General features: G+C 33.0%; 1 protein-coding gene across 1 annotated transcript in view; it reads left to right on the top strand.

Annotated features, from left to right (window-relative positions):
• The first annotated feature begins 639 nt into the window (after positions 1-639).
• LOC106459199 (protein O-mannosyl-transferase 2-like) overlaps positions 640-8,698 on the top strand; it is a 72,648-nt gene continuing 64,589 nt past the window's right edge. Inside the window, exon 1 of the mRNA XM_022385633.1 lies at positions 640-870. The gene's annotated coding sequence lies outside the window, so the exon portion shown is untranslated. The remainder of the gene's footprint in view (positions 871-8,698) is intronic.

An 8,698-nucleotide genomic window follows, 5' to 3' on the forward strand; every position in this document is an offset into this window, starting at 1 on the left:
GTCTGCAATTCAATTCCGATTAATTTGTTTCACGTTGTCCGGCGCACTTATATACAGGAATAGAGGGCGCCTGGCACATACTGGATTATTCGTGATGTTCCCCGATCCTTCTAGAATATCATGACGTGTTACCAGAGTCACGTGACTACCACTGTCGTAACAATACTGATATACTCCATTTTTAATAAAGATTTATTTCACATTCCATCAAAGTGGCCAGTTTTCAAATTCTAACAAACTTAAAACCCAGTTGAATTTTCAAATTCAAATTGCTTATAAATTTCCTGTTCGGCCCAACCGTTAATATATTAAGTACTTGTGACTGAATCACTGTATAGTTTATCACAAACGAAAGGAATCACATCACTGTCTGACTTACTAATTAACAGACTTTGAACTTATTAATTCACTAAGTCTGGAAGTTTTATGGTGTATTAGTTTTCTACCTGTAACATGGTGGTTAGAGATACTGCAAAAGTTTTGTTTTTTGTTTATTTATTATAAAACATAATGCTACACAATGGCCTATCTGTGCTCTGCCCACCGTAGATATCGAAACCCGAATTTTTGCGCTGTAAGCTCTGAGACTTACCGCTGAGATACTGGGGGCACTGCAAAGGCGTAATCCTTCATGAAATCTCTAGACTCCACCAACAAACTCCTGATAAAAATATTAACATAATAAAAATGTAACCCACAACACTATATATTTCACAACGCTGAGGAAAGTTTTCTTCCAGTTATGTGTTATTCTTAAAGGGTTGTTTGTTGGTCATTCGATCCATAGATGCAGGTTTGTCTCGTATTTCCCATCACTGTGTTTCGAATAGTTTGTTGACCTCGAGATGATGACGTTGAAGCTACATTCAGGTAGGAATGTAAGTTGTATTGGTAAAGGTAGATTAACCTTCTTAACTTGTGGAACAGGTACGAGTGACGTAGGTTTTTAGTGAAGTTTTACTACTAGTACTACTAACAGTTGTCTAACTGAATGAATACTGAAGGACACAGTAGTAGATGTAATTTAAAACTAATTGTTAGTGTTATTGTTAGCGCTATTGGTAGCTCCTTCGTTAAAATTATCAAAAACTATTGTGATTAAGGTAGGTTTAAGTAAGGATTATAATAATTACAATAATGCTTTAGTTGTAGTAAATTAAAATGTTAAAATTTCAATACTAATTACGAATAATAAAGTTAGTTAGGCCCGACCGGTGGTGTAAACTATAGTGGAAACGTACCATGATCAAGACACGTCAAACAGGTTTTGCTTGTTTAACTTAACCTGCATTTGCTTGAAAGTTGAGATTCAACGTCTTAAATTTTCAGCTTTGTGATCAAAAGAATGATACATAGGTTATTGTATTTATGGTACTGGTAGTATACTATTATTATTACTACTAGTACTACTATTACTAATGAATTTGAATACCACACCTATTAATTATTTAGTTTATCATTTTCAGAATTGAAATTTTAATTTTATATTAAACTTTTTTGAATGCAAGTATGGTTGTGAATGGCCAAACTAAATATAAATTTTGGTTTTTATGTTTTTGTTTGCTTATTTTGGATAGTGGGGGGTAACATGGATGGGTTAGTTGGCTACCACATGTTACAAAAATATTGTGTACCTGTTTCTTTTTACATTACCTATCTACATGGACTGTCACTAATGTAAGATGCATTGGATATGGTTTTTATGCTTTCTGTCATCTTGATTTTCCTCTTTTTTTTTTCTCATAAATTTTCAATGACAATAAACTTCAGCTAAGATGGTTTTATTTTTCTAACAGGATGGTTGCCTTTAGAATGAATTACCTTCAGATGTGGGAGGTGTAGTTAATTTAAGGGACTGTAAAAGAAGGTTTGATAAATATTTGAATGGTAAAGGCTGGCATTAAGTATTTTACTTTTATTTTAGAGTTTAATATTGTGGATGAGATGGCCTAAATGGACCAACAGGCAGCTTCTTGTCACACATTTATATGTATGTACATAAGAATTAAATAAAAATAATTTACTGATATTAATTTGTTAAAGGAAGCTGATGCTGAAGGAAATATTTTAAATCAAAATCAAAGTCTGTGAAAAATTTTTTCAGTATTGAAGTTTCTCGGGATAAGCTTAATTCCTTGTTACAATACAGATGCACTTGGTATGTCCAAAATTTTTATTCTCAGAGACCATATAGGCTTATTTTGATAACAGTTGTTGACATTGAATCCAGTGATGTATGGTTTGTAGGGCTTGGTAAATCAGTCAAAGGTAAAGTTTTTGATATTTTGTCAAATTTCCCATTTTAATAAGTTCTTGAGAATATTTAATGCCTGGTCTCAAAAGGTTAAGAAGAAGAATATATTTGTAAAGGGATAAAAAAACTTGAGTATGTAATTGTTGACTAAAAAATATAATTTTTTCAGTGTGGCTATGGTGACTTAAGCTAATTGGATTCTGGAATCTTTTCATAAATATAAATTTATGGAGTTGTTAGCTTGTGGGATAAATTTTTATGTAATGTGTGATGAGAGAAATAGTTTGTATCATTATTTTTTTAAAGATTTGTTTGAATATGTTAGGTTGCTTTGAAAGATCAAATCATCCCTTGTTGTCCTTATAATGTTTTTTATTTCAGTGGATTTAGGATTTGTTTTTATTTTTGAGAGAAAGGGAAATGACCTTTTCCAGTCATACTCTGTTTAAATCTGATACATATACTTAAATGTATGAACTACTAGTAAATTTGAGTATACAAGTATTATAGGTAGGATAGTTGATATCAAACATACTGTTAGTGTAAACGTGCTTTGTAGTCACTATGAGAAAAACCTATACACTGGATAGTTGAAGTGAAGGAAAAGTGTCATTGGTCACTATTCAGTTCTTCACATTATATACTGGCACTATTATATAGGTATAGCTTACCTCTTTTTGGTTAAATTGTGTTCAGGGTTACTGATGAGGAGTGGAATTCTCCGAAACTAGTATAACTCAATAACACACGTTGATCAAAGTGTAGACTGAGCTGGACCTCCCTTAAACGTAGACTTCGAGATTAAACAATTTTCGGAATACTAAGTTTATTTATTAGGATAGTTGATAAATACTAAAATGATATTGTCCATGTATTTATCTTATTTACATTTTCTACATGCAGTGCTACAAAGGGACAGATGTCCAGCTTTAATATTTATACATCCTGTAAGACAGTGCTTTTTCACAGTACTATACTTGTTATGGTCGTATATTTTTTTCTCATTGCATTAATGTCTTGTACATGTTTTATAATCTATTTCATTTACTAATTTGTATATAATAGATTAGTTTAATCTTCTTTTTTTGCATATTTATTGATTTTTGTGAGTTGTGTCTGTTATTTTATTTGTCATACACTTTTTGTCCTGTGTCATTCCATGTAGAGTTATCTGTTTGAAGAGCTTTGTTCATCATACTTGCAATCACTTTTCCTTGTTGGTTGTTTTGGTTTGTATGCACCTATAGTGCCATTTTTAGTGTTTGGGATACTAATTTTATATTTCAAATACTGGCATTGATTTTTTTTGTTTTTCATTTTGATGAGCTGTTTTGTTTTTAGTTTACTGTCTCATACTCTATATTCTGTAGAATATTTGTTTATTTTTATCATTATAATGCAAGTTTTAAACATATTGTGAAATGAATTCTCTCATGTGGCATGAAATCAGCCACTCAGCATTTAATAAAAATCTCAGCTTGCAGGCCTTTGCACCATTGTATACAGGGAGTTCCATCATAGTGAATTCACAGATGGGCTGAAGTCTAATCCATATTTCTCTCATAGATTTCATTAGAGCCATGAATGCAAATGTTGACTCTCACAGTGCTTTGGATATCCAATGTGGGTGGGAAACAATGGAAAAACCATCACATAGTTGGTTTAAATTGATTGTTCTGTATGTAATGGCAACCTTTAACCCCCACTGGTAAGTTTGTTCAGTGCTGCACTTCTTATGATAGAATTATAGGAGAAACAGCCATATCTTTATCAACATGAAGGAAAATGCATCTTGCTGTGATGCATGACATGTTCAACAGTGGTTTGATACAAATTATGACCAAAATATGTGCTGGCCAGCTCAATTGAACCATTCAAGGATGTTATGGAATGCTATCTGTGGGACTTAAGAAGCATATTTCAAAATATTTTTAGATGTAGAACTACCCTGCAAAAACATTGGCAGCATATTGTATAAAATGATGGTGGCAAATATTTGTAACTGAACACAAGCTGTGATTAAAAATCAAAAGTGTCATTTCCTTATAAAATGGGCACTGTTGGCAAAACATGACACTCCTTTCTCAGTGTGTACTGTCTCAGCGTTTTTGTTATTGTAATATATATGAATAAAAGAAAGCACAGGAACAATGTGATTTCTTTGAATTAGCTGAATGACACTCAATTTTAATTTCAGTTTTACTTTTATTTACTGAACTACTGAAATTAAAATTGAACATTGAGTTATGAGTAGATTTTAGCTTACAGATTGTGAATAAACAACCTTTTATGTGGAGCCACCAACTATTCCAAAAGAATTGAAGATCTCTTTTTAAAGAAAAGGCATTAACACAACTGAAAATATCTCATTGCTGGCAACTCAGTTAGTCAGAATATTGAGATAGAGGCAGAAGATGCAACATGTCAGAAACTTGTGAAGTTGGAGAAACCCAAAGCCTGTTTACCAAAAGTTATATCTACAATACTGTTTTTAAGCATACACAAACAAGTGCAATGAATTTCAAAACTGTATCTGTAACACAAAAAATCAGTAAGCTTAGAGGGATTGCAAAAATAAGTTTAATAAAATTATATTTAAAAATAACTTGAGTATTTACGTATACCATGATTGACAGGAGCTTTATGAGTATAGTGAATAATGAAGCAAATGATTCTGATACAGTACATTACCTCTTCTCACACAAATAGTGCTGCCCTCTATATGCAAAAGTTTTTTGTGCATGCCACAAGCCTTGAAGCTGCCACTCATGTGGAGTTGACTGATTCCAATGCATCTCACATGTGACTCTGCTAATAAGAGTGCTGCACACTCTCTTGACGTGTGTGATTCCCTCTATTTAATTCCGTCAAACTACCATTTCTCGTTTGGCACTACTCGTGTTGTTTGTGCTCTCTTCGAGTGTTTAATTTTAATTTTTCTTCGTATCTTTTTATTAATTTCTCTTAAAAAATGTACTCTTTATTATACAGTAGGGGTGATTCCTGTCAATTTAATTTTGAGTGAGATTGTTTTACATTACACTGACATTTTCGATACCAGGAGTTCGGTTCCCGGATCGATCAATCAATTTCTCGCATTGTTATCATGTGTCCCATTCATGAATCTGGGGATACGAGATTCCCTCAGGTCCCATGAACTTGAGGTGAAAATGGTATGATCCCTTTTCCAACCATCCACATAGATGTTGTTTCCTAGTGGCTGAGTTTTGGATTGCAGTTGAATAACCAATGATATGATTCTCATCCTACCCCATGTGGATGTCGGTTCCTAGTGTCTCGGGTTTTGGATGTAGTTGACTTGTCGTGTATGGTCCATCACACCGTAGCCACTCTACACATGGAGGCTCATCCTTTTACTCTCACCCACATTTATGTATTATGGATTGTGATTCATATATTGTGGAGTTTAGATCCATATCCAACCATAGTTCTCTCCCTATTGGATGTGCTACTCCCTAGTTCAGAAGTGCCTAGTTCCACGTATAATGATATTGGACTCAGAAGATCTCTTCTTTGGGAGTGTCCTTCGAATGCTTTCGGACCAATACCTCCACCTGCTAAATGTGGAATTCTAGTTATTTATGTGAGAAGAGGTAATGTACTGTATTGGAAGTTATAATTTTCCGTTACTGAATGTTTGGGAAGAAAATGGAAGTACTGGTTTTCAGTGGGGATGAAGGGTGGAAAGTGTGACTTTTTCTAGTCTTGGGTGGTTTGTATCTTTACCCAAATTCTTTAGAGTTGAATAATCAAGAATGGCAAAGTATGCTATATTGTGTTCATATGTATTATGCTCTACTTAATTTTGGTGATGTCATCTTGGATACCAGAAAATTACCTCCTGATGCCCTTCCAAAGCTTGGCTATAAAATACTGTATATTAGTCTTGAGTTTGCAGGAAGAAATAAAGAGGAACAGAAGGTAATGGGCTTTGTTCCTGCAAAAAAACCTGGCCTCTACTGTTTAAGTTGATCCTAACTTTCTTTTAATGACCTAAGGTTTAGAGAAGTCTTGGAAAAGACCTTTCCATTTACAAAAATATGCAGTAGGGAACTTTCAAACACCCATTTATTATAGAAGATTAAGAGAGTTGGTTAAACAGGATGCCAAACAATCTAAAATGGAAAAATGAATAAAAGATTGGCAGAAAATGTAAAAATTAACAGTAAGAGTTCCTTTAACTACATTAAGGGTAACCATAATGTTAGAATGGGAATAGGGTTTTTGAGGGATGATAAAAGAAGGCATATTTCTTATGATTATATATAATGGCTGTGTTACTAAATTCTACCTATTTTTGAATTTTTACAAATGAAGATTTAGGCAGTATTTCTCATACTGAATATTTTTTAGAGAGAAACATGATTGATGAACAAGATGACCACATTAACTCTGAACTTAAGAACTTAAGACAAATCTCTTTGACCAGTTACAATTTTCCAAAAGGTTTTGAAAGAGGTTAAGGATCAAATATGTGAGCTAATTGCCAATATTTTTTGTAACTTCTTGAGCAGTGGGCAAATTTCCAAAAGACTGAAAGTTGGTTAATGTTATTCTTGTTTTTTTAAGGGATGTGATAAGATCTCTGTCCAAGTAATTATAGGTCTGTTAGTCTTACATCAGTAGTGGGAAAAGGTTCTGGAAATGTGATAAAAGATACTTTGCAAGGTCGTTTAATAAAGCGAAAGCCTTTGTTGAATAGTCAACATGGTTTCAATTTGGGAGAGTCTTTTACTAATTTCAGACATATTTTGAAGAGGTTACTGCTCATGTTGATGAGGTAAAGGTGTGGCTTTAGTATTTCTAGATTTTAAGAAAGCAGTTGTTAAGGTGTCACATAAAAGGAATGTGAATGATAGGTATGGGGGACAAGATGGCTTGTTGAATCAAAAAATGGCTGGAGGGAACAAAGCAGAGGATTGTTATAAATGGATTAGATTAATGTGACCTTAATTAACCTTTGCTCTTTTTTATATATATTAAGGACATAGATGAAGTAATGGTCAATAAATTACTTAGATTTGCTGTGATATAAAGTTTTGGGTGTTGCTGTCTGTGAGGTTGCTGTTGCTGGTTTATAGAAGGAATAAGATCACTTGATGAGTTGGGTTAGTAACGGGCAGATGACTTTTAATTACAATAAATGTAAAATAATGCTTGTGGATTATTGTAATTTTGATGGGAATTGATAGTATTGATGCATCATTTTTTTGTATTTAATTGTGAGAATGGTAGACAAAAAAGAGACACAAATATGCATTTTGACAGGGTAGGGGTCATCTTCACCTTAGAAACTTTTACCTTTATTAAAATGTGGTTGGCCTTTGTAATGAGTTGCTTTTAGATGTGGTGATAAAGTAAATTTAACTGATTTTAAGAAAAGCCTCAATAAATACTTAAATGAGCAGGCTGGATTTGATGTCCATTAAATATTATGTCTCTTTTGAAGTCTTTTCTGACTCCTTTAAAATCCTTAGCCTGTATCAGTTCTTCATCTTTGAAAAATGCACGAGAGCTGTGAACAGCTCTCACCAAATTGTTCAAAGGGGCTATTAGCAGGTTGATGCTGTATCTCGATTAATTTGTATTGATGGAATTATACTGTTTTTCTTTGAACAAAATAGAGTTTTACTGGATAAACTAAGACATGTTCGCAGCGTGTTACTGAACTATGACATCCTTTGATCAATATGGCAACTCTTGCAGCCTCATATCTTACCGAAAGTAGTTCGTCAAATGTAATTTTGGGCCACAATCAAATTTCCTAAAACTCTTCTTGCTAATCTGAATGTGCTAATAATTAGTATCTAATTTTGTAATTTAAACATTAAGACATTGACTTAATTTCTCAGTTACAAATATTTGATGGCTATCTACGACAATATATTTTGAAAATCTTGTATTAATATATAGATGATATTGGTAGTCTTGGCCAATTAAAATTAAAGTATTGGAGTCATAGCAGCCAACAGGGTCACACAAAGCTTGTCTTTATATACAAACAACTGTGAGCCTAAAACAGAAGGTGTCATGATGGACTTGATGGGGGCTTTAACAAGCCCTCGCAAATCTTGTTTTATGACACTTTCAAGCATCAGTGAGGTGGAGCCCGTAAAACATGAAGGACTGCAATATCCTTAAAAATTTATAGAAATACTGAATAACACTTCAGTAAAGATCCTTAAAAGCTGAAAATATCTTACAAGATGTTAACCAAAATCTTCAGAATTGATTTATTTTTTTTAATTTCACAAGATTATATAAAAGTTTATAAACAATTCTATACATATTTGTCCAACTTTTGTTTTTGTCTTTACAGGTCTTGAATTCTTTACAGAATTTCAGTTCATTATTTTTATGTTTTGCATACAGTCTTGTCTTCAGTAGTATTGCAAAGTTTTGGAATTGACAATTTTAATTATA

Source organism: Limulus polyphemus, unplaced genomic scaffold, assembly GCF_000517525.1.
Source record: "Limulus polyphemus unplaced genomic scaffold, Limulus_polyphemus-2.1.2 Scaffold574, whole genome shotgun sequence".
Classification (NCBI taxonomy): Eukaryota; Metazoa; Arthropoda; class Merostomata; order Xiphosura; family Limulidae; genus Limulus; species Limulus polyphemus.